Source organism: Apostichopus japonicus, chromosome 1, assembly GCF_037975245.1.
Source record: "Apostichopus japonicus isolate 1M-3 chromosome 1, ASM3797524v1, whole genome shotgun sequence".
Lineage (NCBI taxonomy): Eukaryota > Metazoa > Echinodermata > Holothuroidea > Aspidochirotida > Stichopodidae > Apostichopus > Apostichopus japonicus.
This window is the reverse complement of record NC_092561.1, coordinates 10,695,232-10,710,611: the sequence shown is the minus strand read 5'-3', so window position 1 is coordinate 10,710,611 and position 15,380 is coordinate 10,695,232. Positions and strand designations below refer to the sequence as shown.

Sequence of the window (15,380 nt, the reverse complement as noted above, 5' to 3'; positions counted from 1 at the left end):
TTGTAACATCTTTTATTAGTAGTAAATGTGGTACACAGAAATATAGTATGTTGAGTGCTTTTGTATTTGAAACAAAATTCATATAGCTGAAGGCTCCTACCCAAAGTCTGAATGTAACTTTATCACCTGTGGAGCTGTGAAATTTGGTAATCGATTTGCAACTGTTGATTTAAGCTATTGCAAGATTTGTTTTTTGAAGATGGATCTTTTATACACAGGTAAGCTCAATAAAACAGACCTTTTTGAGAAAACATGTTTTATGATTTTATATATGCAAAATGAATGGTTGGGGATTCATGCACCTGCTCGCTTTGTAATGATGAAATCACAAATAACTTCTCTAAATAAAAAGAGATTGCAGATTAAATTGATTGTATCAAATGGTTGGTTATTTTTATCTCAATACATTACATGTATAGAGATATTGTAACAGTAAGTGGGACTCTCTCTTCTCTTAAAAATTTTTCAGCGTCTTCATACAAAGTTCTTTTTCTCTGAAATTTCCAGAGCAAGCATATATCATATAGGCCAACAAAAGTTACTATTTTTTATTCCAGAATTGTATCTCATTCCATGACTTTTTCACCGATTTATGTCCAAATTTGGCCAAATCCCTCTGAAAAACCGTTGAACCAAGGCTTTTTTGCACACGCTCCAAAACTTGTTTGTTTCCTTGTTTTTGATAATTAAGCCCCGCCTCCAAGTCTGGTTTGTAGCAGATTGGCAATGACTCAAGCCCCGCCTCCAAGTCTGGTTTGTAGCAGATTGGCAATGACTCAAGCCCCGCCTCCAATTCTGGTTTGTAGCAGATTGGTTAGGACTCATGGCAGCTACATGTTAGGTATACGAAAATGGCCACCCTCGCGACCAGTTTTCAAAATTTATTGCACACTAATTTCATACACATTGTCGTACTGCATTTAATTTATATTAGGACTTCGTCTGTCTATAGCTCCATGGTTTTAGTAATATCAATTTAAGGATTGTACTGTTGTTCAGGTAGTTTTTCAGAGCAAGAGTCATGATAAGTTTGTTTGATTGCCCATCAGGTATTTTTGTATAATTACGTATACACATTGTTGTGTTTACAAGTTTAGGCTAGGCCTACAGTAGTGCATCCTATATTAGGCCTTCATTTAGTAATGGCCACATTAGCATTGTACTGGTGGTGTTCAGGCAGTTTTGGGCCAGGTTACAGTAAGTTTGTTCGATTGCCTTACAGTGTGTTTTAATTTTAACTTAAGTTTCCAACTTATATTTTAACTGTGACTCCATAAATTTAACATAATGTGAATGGGATAATACAACAACTATTAATTTGGAATAGAGTGTATATTGTGCATACCTAGAACGAAGCATCATTATGAATTAACAGCTTGTTTGGTATATTTCTTTTACCCCCCCCCCCAAAAAAAAAAGAATTAAGAACAAAAATTATAATCTATCACATTTTATTTTCACTGGAGTATGTATAAAAGAGGAGCCAGCCATAGCATCACAACTTTTATAAGACTATAAAAATTGGATAAGGTTATGTTTTATTTTAGGGATGCACCGGATCCAAATTTTTGGATCCGGCCGGAACCGGATTTTGCCGGATAGTACGTGAAATCCGGCCGGATAAAATCCGGCCGGAACCGGATTTTTTCATTACACAAAAGAAATCATTAATAAGAAGTAGAAGTATGAAACAAGGAGCAAATCTTAGGTGAGGTATATGCATATTACAAAGAAGGTGAAATTAAGACCCCATTTATGAGATTAAATATGACTTGAAGTGGTGTAATCTACATTCTTTAATAAAATAACTACAATATTAAACTGATGAAGGCTGCAAGAAATGATTTCACTGCAAACTTTATTTGTTGTATATAGCTTCATATAATTACAGTAGTTGTATTGTTTTGATTGATCTTTAGAAACAGTGGGTCAGACCATTGAGAAAATTAAATTAAACATGTTAAACCTAATGTTTCCTTACTTTGAATGTTTTTATTAATTTTTGGAAATAGTTTACATTGATTTAAGTTAATACCAACACCTTTTTAAGGGATGATTCAGGCCAGATTTTGAAAAAGATCCGGCCGGATTTTGAAAAATATCCGGCCGGAACCGGATAATTTCTCACTATCCGGCCGGATAGTCCGGCCGGACCGGATTTTCGGTGCATCACTATTTTATTTATAAGGATATAAGATGTATAACTATAAGGTTATAAAAAATGTCAAAATTATTGAGAAGGAAAACGTGGGTTGTTTTGATACTTGGAAGTGTACACAGTTTTGATGGTAGTCACCACTACAGTCTACAGTAACGTACAGTAGGTCGATAGGCCTAGCTTTCTCAAGGTGGGCATCAAGAATATGGTCGAGTTGTTCGCCGCTTCTTATTTGACTGTTGTCATTGACGTCAAACTATATGACCAAAAATATTATATATATTGATATTGATAATTGTAGAGACAGAGCAAAGATACGAAACTAGGAATCGAAATTAGAACTTCCAGTATTGAGATACTGCATCATTGATGCTCTTGTTGGTTACTTGCCATAGGTAGTCAAGTTGGCTTGGGTGGGTGTGTGTGTGTGTGTCACGCCTTGCTTGTAAACACGATATCTCAAGAAGGGAAGCTTGTAACAATCTATTATTTGGTGTATATGAGTACCACATTGAGTAAAAGAACCCTATTGTTTTGTGGGGATGTCAAAGGTCATTTTTGGTCACCAGGGGCCAAATAGTGAAAACCTTGTAAACACGATATCTCAATGAGGTAACTTGAACCAATCTCATATTTCGTGAGCAGTAGGACCACATTTAGGAGCAAAAGCCAACAGTTTTTTCGTAGAGATCAAAGGTCATTTGGGGTCACCAGGGGTAAAATTGAGTAAACCTTGTAAACACGATATCTCAAGAAGAAAAGCTTGGATCAATCTCGCATTTTGTGTGATGGAGTACCACACTGAGTTCAAGATCCCTATTGTTTTTGGTGGAGGTCCAAGTCCATTTGGGGTCACCAAATTGTGAAAACCTTGTAAACACGATAACTCAAGAAGGGAAGGTTGGACGAATCTCATATTTAGTATGTAGTTGGTACACGTTCAGTACAAGATTTTATCGAGGTCAAAGGTCAGTTGGATTCACCAGACGCCAAATTGTGGAAACTTTGTTTTATAAGCTACCATATCTCCCACAGACCAGCCTATCATACGAATAGGAGGGTATTGGAAATGAGCTTATGAGTTTCCGTAGAATCTAAAACTGGAAACTTGATGATATTGCATTGGCTTCAAAGCTCGGAAGCCTTACTTTGCGTGCAAAAAGGTGTACTTTGTAGTACAACGGTTCTATTGGACGTTTTCCGTTGTATTTATTTCAGGTTGGATGTAGTTTCGTTGTGACCAGGCAGCGTTTATGAAACTTAACAGTTCGTCAGTCTAGTAAATTTTTACTATGACCAATGCGAAATAATTGTGTAAACAGCTCTTAGTTTGGCAGTGAGTTCACGAGGTTTTGTCTGGATCGGCTGTTGATCTCAATTTGTGTAGTCTCTTCCACCAGTTTCAGCATAGCTAGGCCTTAAAAGTAACGTTCGACTTTCGTCACGTTTATAATTATGGGACAACTTGAACAATCCTGGCTAGGCCTGTGGGCAATTTTATGTTGTCTAGGCCAGCAACGGTTGGGTAGAATAGGGTTCGTTAACACCAACGTGAAGAATACCAGCCAGAATACCAATATAATTAAGATGGCAAAACATCTCCTTAATTATTTCATTTAGGCATTTTCCTACTGGCTATCAGTCATAATTCGCAAAGTATAGAACAATTTAAGGAGTTTTGAGACAAGTTTGCTGTTGTTGCTGCAAGGATTTTTGGAAGATAGATGCTCTTATAACCTCATATTTTCATTGCGTAAAAGAATGCTTTGATTTAGGCAGTGTAATGGAGTCTGAGTAGCGATATTTTTTCGCGCATCAATCTGCAGCTAAAAGACAAGATAAATAACGGGGCAAATATACGAAGTCACGCTAAACGAGTAGCGGTTCAAAGTAGCAGTTAGGTACTGTATATAGGCTTATAGGACTCGCGCACACCTAGCTATAGCTACTGTATATAGTATACACCTAGTAATATAGGAGCCATAATGTAACAGAAGCCAAGCTATCTTAGTAAGTGTTTTTACAGACGTTTTACTTTTAATTGTTTAAGACATTACAGTAGGGCTAGCTGCTTATTTATGATTCTGCGACATGGTTTACTTTGTTCAACACTTACTTTTGGTGGAAAAAGTTTAAATTTCAGTACTGCAAAGAAACATGACTTTCCAAAGCGCAATTACGTAGCACCATGTAATCTGCCTACCTGCCTAACCTTTGTTCATAGAAAGTATTGATGTTGTAGAACTGTACTTTGGAGACTTGAACAACAATCATAGGTCTAATGGCGAGTGAATTTGGCGAGTAGATTTTTAGTCACGGTCGCCAAATAGTGAGTACTTTTAGAAATATTTGTCGAGGCCTGAAAACAATCAAAACATAATTTCTCATGGTAGAAATCATGGATACTTTTCATAAATGTTATATGGATTTGCCATATTGAGTACAAGAATCCTGTTGCTTGTGAGGTCAAATCTCCTATAGGTCACCAGAGGTCAAACTCTGAAAAACCCTTTACATGATATCTAACGATGGAAATCGTGGATACCTCTAATATTTGGTGTGTGGATTCATAAAATTTTGTACAATACCCCCATTGTTTTTGGTGGAGGTGTGTATAGCGCCGCACAGTAGACTGACCTGTGTTTATCATGCCATAGTGTTATTGTAATAGCTAGTGCTAATTATACTAACAAGCAGAAGTCTAGTGCATGAAGTCATCGAAACCTCAATGCATTTTGCATCCTGGTTATTTAACCTTTGATAACCCTTACTCTTTCAGTCACCTATGGGTGGGTATGTGAATACGCATAAACGCTAAAAGAAATCACCGGTGAAAAGAATTGCGCAACTTTCAGCTGCAATCATACCGTTCCTAGGTATTCTAAAGATCTTAAAGTTATGATAGGTTCAAATATGTTGGTGTTAGAAGTAAAACAAATGTTAGTTCCTCACCATCATTTTCCCGTGAGGGTTAATTTACTACGTACATTAACTCACCCATAATGTTGACTGGTATAGGCTGTTGAAATTACTCATGTCTGATATATAAGTGCACCACACATAAGTAGAAGGGAAACGGCTTGGATATCTCAAATAAGATGCAGTTACGTAGGTATCGGGCCGTCGATTAAGTAGCCATGGTGATGGACAACAGCGGACGACTCCCGGGCAGTTGTTCAAAAACACAGAATACTTTGTACCTCAAACAGGTAATAATACGACGCAGATACAAGGACTACAACATTTAACTACTTTTCTAAGCCATAGTAATAACATGAAGCTACAACAACGCATCCGTTTGAAATTTATTTGATCTCATTATTAATAAATTAGATTATCCTGCTTCTTACGCAATGGTATTGTTGTTGTTTTTCTCAACATTGTTTTGATTCTGCGCTTGTGCTGTTGAAATCCTAAGCGGCTGTAATGTTCCATCGATGTGTACAATAGTTAGAATACTATGTCATTATCATAATGAAGTTATAGTAACGAAATTTCATAGTTTTTGTTCTATAAATTTCCAACTAAGGTGGATTTTAAAATCATTGAAAGATAAAAAATATAGTGAAAATTTACGTCATTGTAATATCGCTTATTTTTAAGAAGACACCTATTTTCTGTTTTTACATCAACGCTCTATCTAAACGTTAGATACTAAAAGGCTAAGATGGAGTCTAAAATCCTTCAAAGTGAGAGAAACAGTAAAGACTTTTGTTAATGATAATAATAATCATTATTATCTAGACAACATGTAAAGATCACATCATTTTTTTCGCCTCTCGGAAATCCTTCAAATTTCTCAGTTAAATATTCGTTCAGTATATTACTTTATCATTATTCTGTGAGAGTTCATTGCTAGTACTAAACAACGTCCAAGATGCCACCTAAAAAAGCTACAAACGCAGCAAAATCGACCTCAACTAGAAGGCAGGTTCGCGAACCCCAGCCTAACGATGAGCCTTCACCTCAACCTAACACTGATCTAATTCATGTGGACATTATAGACTCTATTCGCCAAGAGTTGATGCTGCCATTAACTCAGATGACTTTTGCACCAATCTAATACACTGAAAACTTAAATTGGTTCACCGACTAGCATAACGTTAGTCCATCTGGTGCCTCTCCCGACTAACATAGCCTTAGTCAGTTGCTATACCGACTAATTTATTCCTTAGTCAGTTGGATTTCTTAGTCGGTCATCTTAGTCCGTCAGCTTAGTCGATCAACAATTTTTTAGTCGGTAAATGTATATTAGTCAGTTACATTAGTTGGTGACATTAGTCGGTCTTTACCGACTAATTTATATGAGCCACCGACTAGTTTATAGCAGGTTCTACATTAGTCAGGATGATGCCTCTCCCGACTAACCTTTCTTAGTCGGTATCGACTGACTAGTTGCACTGACTAGAATCACAAAGAATTAAACCCGACTAGTTTCACTGACTAGCATCACTGAAAGAAAAGAGAGCAGAAGAAACACAAATAATGTGTACGTTGGCAGTATTTATTTCTGATAAAACTTCTGATGTCTACAAAGGCTGACTTTCGACAGATAGAGAAGAAATCACTGTAAACAAAAATCTGAAAATATGATTTTATTCCAACAAAGTTAAGACAAGTTAATGGATCAAACATGAATCGCAAGAGTATAGCACTGCACAATAATGCAAAGTTGAATCTTGGGCAAGGGTTCCTCATGACTTTCGTTTTAAAGTGGTACCCCAAATCGACACCAGTTAAGTCTTCACGAACAAAGAGTGTTTCTCTTAACTACAAATGGCCTCCCACTTGTCTTCAGGAAGCCAAAATCTGCACCATTATTGACCTGTGAACAGAAAATATGATATACGTGTAAGCACAGATACAGATATAGCACATGATAACTCACATTATCATAAACATACATTTACATTAAAATTTTATAACATATTGGGAGGTATACATTTAAATCTAGGTCCCTCAAATTATAAGCCAGGAATAGCAGCTTTACCAAATAATTATTAGCTTTGAACAGCATAACACCAAGTTATTTTTCAAAGCTTAATAATTATGTTAATCATGTTAATAATGATCCCAATAGACCGGGAGCCCAGAGGGTTTGGTTAGCTGGGAAGGTAACCAATTGCCTTGTACATCACAATGTTCACAGTGCATTCCTGTATATGAAACCAGACGACTGGCAAACCGACTGTGGTGGGTGTGGCTGGGAGAGCAATTTTAAAGTCACCTGATAGCTAACCTAGATCAGTTTTCATGGTAACACATCAAAGTAAATACAATGTGTCAGGTATGGCCCGAAGAGCAACAAATGGCCATTGCCAGTAATTATTGGTGGTGGGGTACCCCTGCCAGTGATCTATAATTGACCCCTCAAGGCTGACCTAGGTCAGCTCATGAGGTAACCACTTGAAACCTACTGGAAAATGTTGGTTAGGACTTCAGATACAACTGATGGGCATTGCCAGAAATTTTTATTGGTGGGGTACCCCTGCCAGTAGACCCCCAAAATGCCCATCCCCAATTGACCTAGATGAGCTCATGATGTAACCAGTTGAAAACTACTGGAAAATGGTATCACTTCATATGTAAGGGATGGGCATTTCCAGTCATTTACATTGGTGGGGTAACCCTGCCAGTAGACCCCTAAAATGCCCATCCCCCATTGACCTAGATTAGCTCATGAGGTAACCAGTTGAAAACTACTGTAAAATGATTGGCAGGACTCTATATGTAAGGAATGGGCATTTCCAGTAATTTATATTACTGGGGTACCCATGCCAGTAGACCCCCAAAATGCCCCCCCCCCCCCTCATTGATCTAGGTCAGCTCATGATTTAACCAGTTGAAAACTACTGGAAAATGATTGACAGGATTCTATATGTAAGGGATGGGCGGACTCTGGCAGTGGTGGCCCACCAATATAAAATACTGGAAATGCCCATCCTTACATATGAAGTGATACCTATCATTTTCCCGTAGGTTTCAACTGGTCAAATCATGAGCTCACCTAGGTCACTGAGGGGATGGGCATATTGGGGGTCTACTGGCAGGGGTACCCCACCAATAAAAATTACTGGCAATGCCCATCCCTTGTATCTGAAGTCCCAACCAACATTTTCCAGTAGGTTTCAAGTGGTTACCTCATGAGCTGACCTAGGTCAGCCGTGAGGGGTCAATTGTTGATCACTGGCAGGGGTACCCCACCACCAATAATTACTGGCGATGGCCATTCCATACCTGACACATTGTTCTTACTTTGATGTGGTTACCATGAAAGCTGATCTAGGTTAGCTATTAGGTGACTTTAAAATTGCTCTCCCAGCCACATCCACCACAGTCGGTTTGCCAGTCGTCAGGTTTCATATACAGGAATGCATTGTGAACATTGTGATGTACCAGGCAATTGGTTACCTTCCCAGCTAACCAAACCCTCTGGACTCCCGCTCTACAGATCAGTGAAAATTTGACCAAACTTATGAAGCTTGCACGTAAATGATATACTAGACTGTTTTTTTTTAAAACAGGTTATGAAAAGTATCTTTAATATCATTAAACAGTTGGGTACAATAGTTAAACTCACCCTTCCATCTTTTTCCTCTATGGTACTTGTTCCTTTGCTTTTTGGACTCTTGGATAAACTCTTTTGTTCTGCGAAGGGTACCAATATATCATCTTAAAACATGTCTTTAAGCCATATATAACACAGTTCTCCTCTTCTGTTGTTGCCTCCACACTGGTGTCGTACATCACAGGAAACCTCACCCTTGACTTAGATATTTGGCTTTTCAATTCCTGCTGGAAAAAAGAAACAGCAAAGTATTCATCATTTGAAAAAAAAAAATAAATAAAGTTGTCACCACAAAGTTATGTGAGATTTGCTTCCACTATAGTCTCAAAAAACAATCCCAAAGTTTGAAGCAGACTGTACAAAGCTGAAAATTTGAACGAGAGTGTCATCACCATTGCAACCAGAATCAAATGCCCAGAATACAGAGATAATAAAACATGGGCTAAATCTTTGTTTGTTTTTATGATCTTTAAAAATATAAAATTTTAGAAACAGAAATGCACTGAGCCAACTTATTTATAGGCCTAATCGTTTTTAGTTGTTATTTTGCTTGCTCACATAACAAGCCTGTTTAGACCTAGGCTAGAGGAGAATCAGTACTTTGTTACACTAAGTTTGTCTTTCGGTCGTTTTGATTTAGTCTTGCTAGTAGTACTAAAGTACATAATGGTCCGGCGAAGACTAGAGAATACCCAGAATTTTAGCAACTGCGTTAAACTGTATCATCTGATCTATTATTTACGTCAATGAGTTTCATTCAATCTAGGATCAAAAAGAGAAAACTAATTAATCTTAAACTTTAAACTTTGCTACTAAACAGATGTGCTTGAATTACAAATAAATGTCAAAAAAACATAATCTACGAATCCATGCATATACATATACATAAACAGAATAATTTGAATTCGCGCAAGTGAACCCTGCACTACATTGGACAGAAAAAAACGTGCAATTAGACCAAACTAAACATACTAAATTTTCCGTTACTTCTACATAAAATATCAATACAAATACAACAACTTACTCTTTTGGCAGTATACTAAAAGCACATGTTATAATAACTTCAGACTATCAAGCTTTCCTGAGAAAAAACGGTTAATACTTCTTACAGTAAACAAGTCGACCGTGAAGGAATGTCGCAATTGTTTCCTGGGCGTGACCGGAAATTAAATACTAAAAAATGATAAATGAAAAGGTTAAATAGAACTGAAGCGTGCATCCTGACTGCTCGCAACATATAATACAGTTGACTAGCCAACATAATTTGTTCAGCCTACTGTGACTGTACGTTTGAAGGTCTAGCCTTGCTTATTCAATATCACAAAGCCTACCCATTTAGATTCACATGGGAAATTACAGGAAATCTTTACCAAATGAGTGTAGACCTCAAATAAACTATTGAGACTTATAGTTCCAGCATTTGTTTGGGAATAAATTAGAAGATTATGTGCCACTGTTCAATCTAGCCCAATACACACATAACACATTGTTAATTGGTGTTTAGAATGCACACTTTAGTGTTGAGAATGCACTGCAGTACCCAGTAGAAGGGCTATAGGCTACTCACTGTCATTGCACTTGTGTATTGCGAAACGCCAGCGTGACAACGGTAGCGTTACACTAACCATAATACAGTACTAGTGCCAGTGGCCTAACAATTAACTTTAATTTTACCTTCAAGTTAAAGGAATAACAGGTAGGCCGATGATGGCAGTTAATACCTCCATTCTTCTAAAGACCTTCTTGGGTGATTTACGGTTGAAAGTTGCTTAGAGTGATCGTATGAAACTATGCCAAGTCCAGCAAGCTGCCGTTGCCTCTCGGTTTCCAAATTGAAGTGAATCGAAGTGGGTTAAAATACATTAGTCCGTCGACACCGACTAAGCTACGATTATGGCGTAAATCGGGTGTCCGTATCGTTCTTAGTCCATGGGTTAAAATACCTTAGTCCGTCGCCACCGACTAAGCTGCGAATATATTTTCCTCAGTCAGTGTAAACTGACTAAGAAGCAGCGATGAAACGAAGATTTTTGCTAGTCCGTGTGCATTGACTAACGTTACAGACTAATTTAACGTTAGTCCGTGGCAATATTGACTAGTTTATTTTTTCAGTGTATGCAAACTAGTGCCAGCGATAGCGGAAGCAGTGAAAGAGAAGGTATGTAAAGAAATTCATGACACCTTCCAACTTGAACTGTCCAAAAATCAAAAACAACTTGATGATGCCAGGGAGGAAATATGCCAGCTCAGACGGGCTTAACTGCAATCCAGGACTCTGCTGACCGCCAGGAGCAGTATTCAAGGCGTAACTGTCTCCGCATACAGGGGATTCCTGAATCTCCTGGAGAATCGACTGACGAGTTAGTCATTAATCTGGCGACCGAAAAACTGAACGTTACCCTTACCCCTGGAGAAATCGACCGTTCACACCGCATTTCACCCCGACCTAGAGCTAACAACATAGCAAACGCCACCCGACCCAGGGCTATCATCGTCAAACTGAACTCATACAACACAAGAGACAGGATATATCGTGCCAGGACCTCACTAAAAAGCACCAGAATATACATTAATGAGGATTTGACCCGCAGGAACCAGGAGCTATTCGCCCGTGCCCGCAAACATGAAAGAGTTAACCGGTCTTGGACCCTAGATGGGAAGATATTCGTCATTGATGGAAACGATCATAAACATCATATTGCTAATACAGAGGACCTGGCAAGACTTCGGTAATGTACGGACACAATGGTGAAGTTGAAGCCGCCATCTTGAATTTGAAGCCGCTATCTTGATTTTTGGGGACAGTACCTACCATTGTCGTTAAATGTAGCAAGTAGTTGCACGTTTTACTGGTATTTTACAGATTACTTTAAAGGATTTCCCTTTTGTCGTGTGTTTTCGTTTGTCCAACCACCCGTCTTATCCACATTCAAGGTATTATACGTTATAATACTTTTTTTCACTCTTCTTATTTTGTTCTGTCCTTCTTTCCTTCTCTTTTTTTCTTTTCTTACTTCTTGATAGTTTGTATTTGATACTGCATGGAGCATTGTACTTTATTTAGTCACCTCTGTTGTATTTGTGCGCATAGCTTAACGTCTAGTGATCGCTGTTCCATAGGTCATTGCTGTAATTGCTCAGGGGTTATTAAATGGCATAATGACTGTATTAGTAATCCTATTGTTAGTTTGCATGGGGACATAGCCTGTATCATTTGTAAAAATACTCGAAATCACTTTCAAGCATGCGACGACATTAATTCCCCTCTCAGTTCTATTGATCCTGATATCAATTCTGTTCAAAGTTTTCAAGCTACTAACTGCAAGTATTATGATTATAATTTCTTTCAAGATATTACCAACGATTTATGGGATCAGAAACTTACCTTGTATCATGTGAATGCTAGGTCTCTGAGTAGTAACTTTAATAATTTATTATTATCACTAAGATCCGTTAGGCATAATTTTTCTGTTATCGGTATAACCGAGACCTGGCTTGGTAATCCTAATACTTTACATACTCTCTACAACATCCTTGGGTATAATATGGAACATGCCTCTAGGTAAGGGCGTGGTGGAGGGGTCGCACTATATATCAATTCATCTCTTAAATACAAATCTCGTTCAGATTTGAGTACATTTGTAGAAGGCGTATTTGAGTCGACTTTTATAGAACTACAGGCTTCTCATTCGCCAATCATCATAGGGGTTATTTATTGCCCCTCCGGTGTTAGCGAAACTGTGCTTGACATGTTCTCTACTTTATTTATTTCATTGAATCGAGAAGGCAGGAGTTGTTTCTTAATGGGCGATTTTAACTGTAATCTCTTAATTACATCGGAAAACATCGGTAATCAGTTTATCAACCTTGTACACTCTCACTCTTTTCGTCCACTCCACAATTTGCCTTCTAGGATAACGTCACACTCTGCTACACTTCTTGATGTCATTTTTACGAATAGTCCATCACTGTCATCTACCTCGGGCATAATTTGTGACGATATTTCGGATCATTTCCCTGTTTTTACTATTGTTGAAATTGACAATGTTAAAACTAGTATTCCGTCAATTACTTTAAGGAGGCACGTTAATCCAGCAACTATACGGTTATTTCGGTCTGCTATTGAAAACGAAACTTGGCAAGATGTCTTTTATGGCAATGATGTAAACGTTGCATTTGATCAGTTTAATAAAATATTTAGTAAGCATTTAAACAACTGTCTTCCGTATGTTCCTATTACAAAGAAGGGTATTAGTGACAAGAGTGACTGGATGACTCCTGCCATCCTTAATTCTTGCCGTACAAAGAATCATTTATATAAAAGATATCTCCGTAGTCGCACTGCAACCCCCTTTAACGACTACAAACGTTTTCGTAATCGTCTTACGTCTGTTATCAGGCTGGCCAAAAAGTCTTACTACACCAATATGTTTAATAATAACAACCAGGATGCGAAAAGTATGTGGCGGTCAATAAATACACTTTTACATGGTCGACAAGCTAATTGCACTCCTGAACAGATTAATTATCAGGGGGTCAGTTTTTCTAATCCATTGGATATTGGAAACATTTTTAATGATTATTTTACTACTATTGGTCCAGCCACTCAACATAAGATTCCTAATGTTAATTCTCACTACAAAATGTACCTGCAAGCAGCAGTCATTGACTCTTGATTCATTATTCCTGCAACAAGAGATGAGGTCCTTAAAGTACTCCTATCACTCAAGCCATCCGCTGCTGGTTTTGATCGTGTTTCTGCTATTATTGTAAAACATGTTGCCCATTCATTATGTATTCCACTCACATATCTTTGTAATCTCTCTTATGAGCTTGGTGTTGTCCCCACATCTTTAAAAATAGCTCGAGTTGTTCCTGTCTTTAAGGCCGGTGAAAAGGAATCCGTGAATAATTATAGACCCATTTCAGTTCTCCCATGTTTCTCCAAGGTAATCGAAAAAATAATGTTCTCACGGTTATATAACTTTATTGCTAAGCATAATTTACTGTATAACTATCAATTTGGTTTCCTTCCTGGCAGCTCAACTACACATGCTATTTTACATTTTACTTGTAAAGTTATGGAAGCTTTCGAAAATAATCAGTATGCTTCTGGTATATTTCTGGATCTGTCGAAGGCGTTTGATACCCTTGACCATAACATTTTACTTGAAAAACTTAGTCATTATGGATTCCGGGGAACTGTACTTCAGTGGTTCAAAAGCTATCTTGCTGATCGTCACCAGTTTGTTGTTATTAATAATATAAATTCTGATTCTAAGCCAATTAAGTGTGGTGTTCCTCAAGGGTCCATACTTGGTCCATTGTTGTTTATAATTTATGTTAATGACCTCTATAGAGCCAGCAACACATTTCATGTAATCTCTTATGCTGATGATACTAACCTGTTCTTTTCCAGTAATGACATTAATTTTCTATTGGATACTATACAGAATGAGTTTACATATATTCATGATTGGTTTTGTGCAAATAAATTGTCACTAAATGTTAAGAAAACTACCTCTATTGTGTTTAGTACACCTTCAAAGCACTTAAATCCTAACATTAATAGTATCAGACTTTGCGGTGTTGATGTTATGCTGTCTAAGACTACTAAATTTCTTGGGGTTTATATAGATAATCATCTTTCTTGGAATAATCATATTCAGAATATTTGTATGAAAGTGTCTAAAGGCGCTGGAGTTCTTAGTAGACTTCGCCAAATCATTCCTAGAAGCACATTGGTCACTTTGTATAATACACTCATACTTCCCTATCTTACATATTGTAATGTTATTTGGGGCAGTACCCATGCCTCTAGAATTCAACCCCTTTACTTACTTCAAAAGAGAGCCATTCGTTATATTTGTAATGCGGATTACCTCCAGCATACAGCACCCCTGTTTACTACTCTTAACGCTCTTAGTATCTATGATATAAATCGTTACTATGTTGGTATTTTTATTTTCAATTGGTTACATGATAATGCTCCGTCGACTTTTCGCAACTATTTTCAGTTACGTAACGATCCTTATCCCAACCGTGCGCCAAATCAATTGACTGTTCCTTACTTTAGACTTAGGTCTGCACAACTTGATATTCGTTATGTCGGTGTAAAACTTTGGAATTCCCTCCCTACTACTATTACTGGTTGTAAAAGTTTGAACACCTTCAAAAAAACGTCTTAAAGAGTATCTTATATCAAACTATCATTGATTTTGTATTTTCCTTTCTTTGCCATCTTTGTTCTGTTTTCTCTGTATACTTAAGCTTTCTTTCTATGTTTTATTTGTAAAGGGGTGTCAACGTAAACAAGCTCTGCAGAGCTTCTTGTTGGCACTCCTCAATCTCTTGTTCTCTTGACATTTACCCACGTCTATTGTCATAATTGCATACTTTAATGCGAGAGATTGAAATAAAGTCTTATGAATTGAATTGAATTGAATCAACATTATAAATATAATAAGAACTTTTCATAAGGAACCTTTGTGATAAAATAACTTAAATTGTATTAATTTACAACATCAATATTTCCTAGAAGTATTGTAGTAATAGAAAAAACATTAATTCGAATAAAAAAATAACGTATAAAATAAGTAATACAGAAGTTTATCACTTCATCTAAACGGCTACGGTCAAGTCTAACATTCTAAC

General features: G+C 37.3%; 1 protein-coding gene and 1 long non-coding RNA gene across 2 annotated transcripts in view; both read right to left on the bottom strand.

Annotated features, from left to right (window-relative positions):
- Positions 1-15,380, bottom strand: part of LOC139967310 (uncharacterized) — a 131,630-nt gene that overhangs the window by 65,687 nt on the left and 50,563 nt on the right. The gene's annotated exons all lie outside the window — the stretch shown is intronic.
- LOC139967116 (uncharacterized) lies at positions 6,555-10,847 on the bottom strand. The gene is made up of 3 exons (XR_011792896.1): positions 9,751-10,847; positions 8,739-8,953; positions 6,555-6,983 (listed from the first exon to the last, which is right to left on the bottom strand). It is a non-coding gene; the product is annotated as an uncharacterized lncRNA (long non-coding RNA).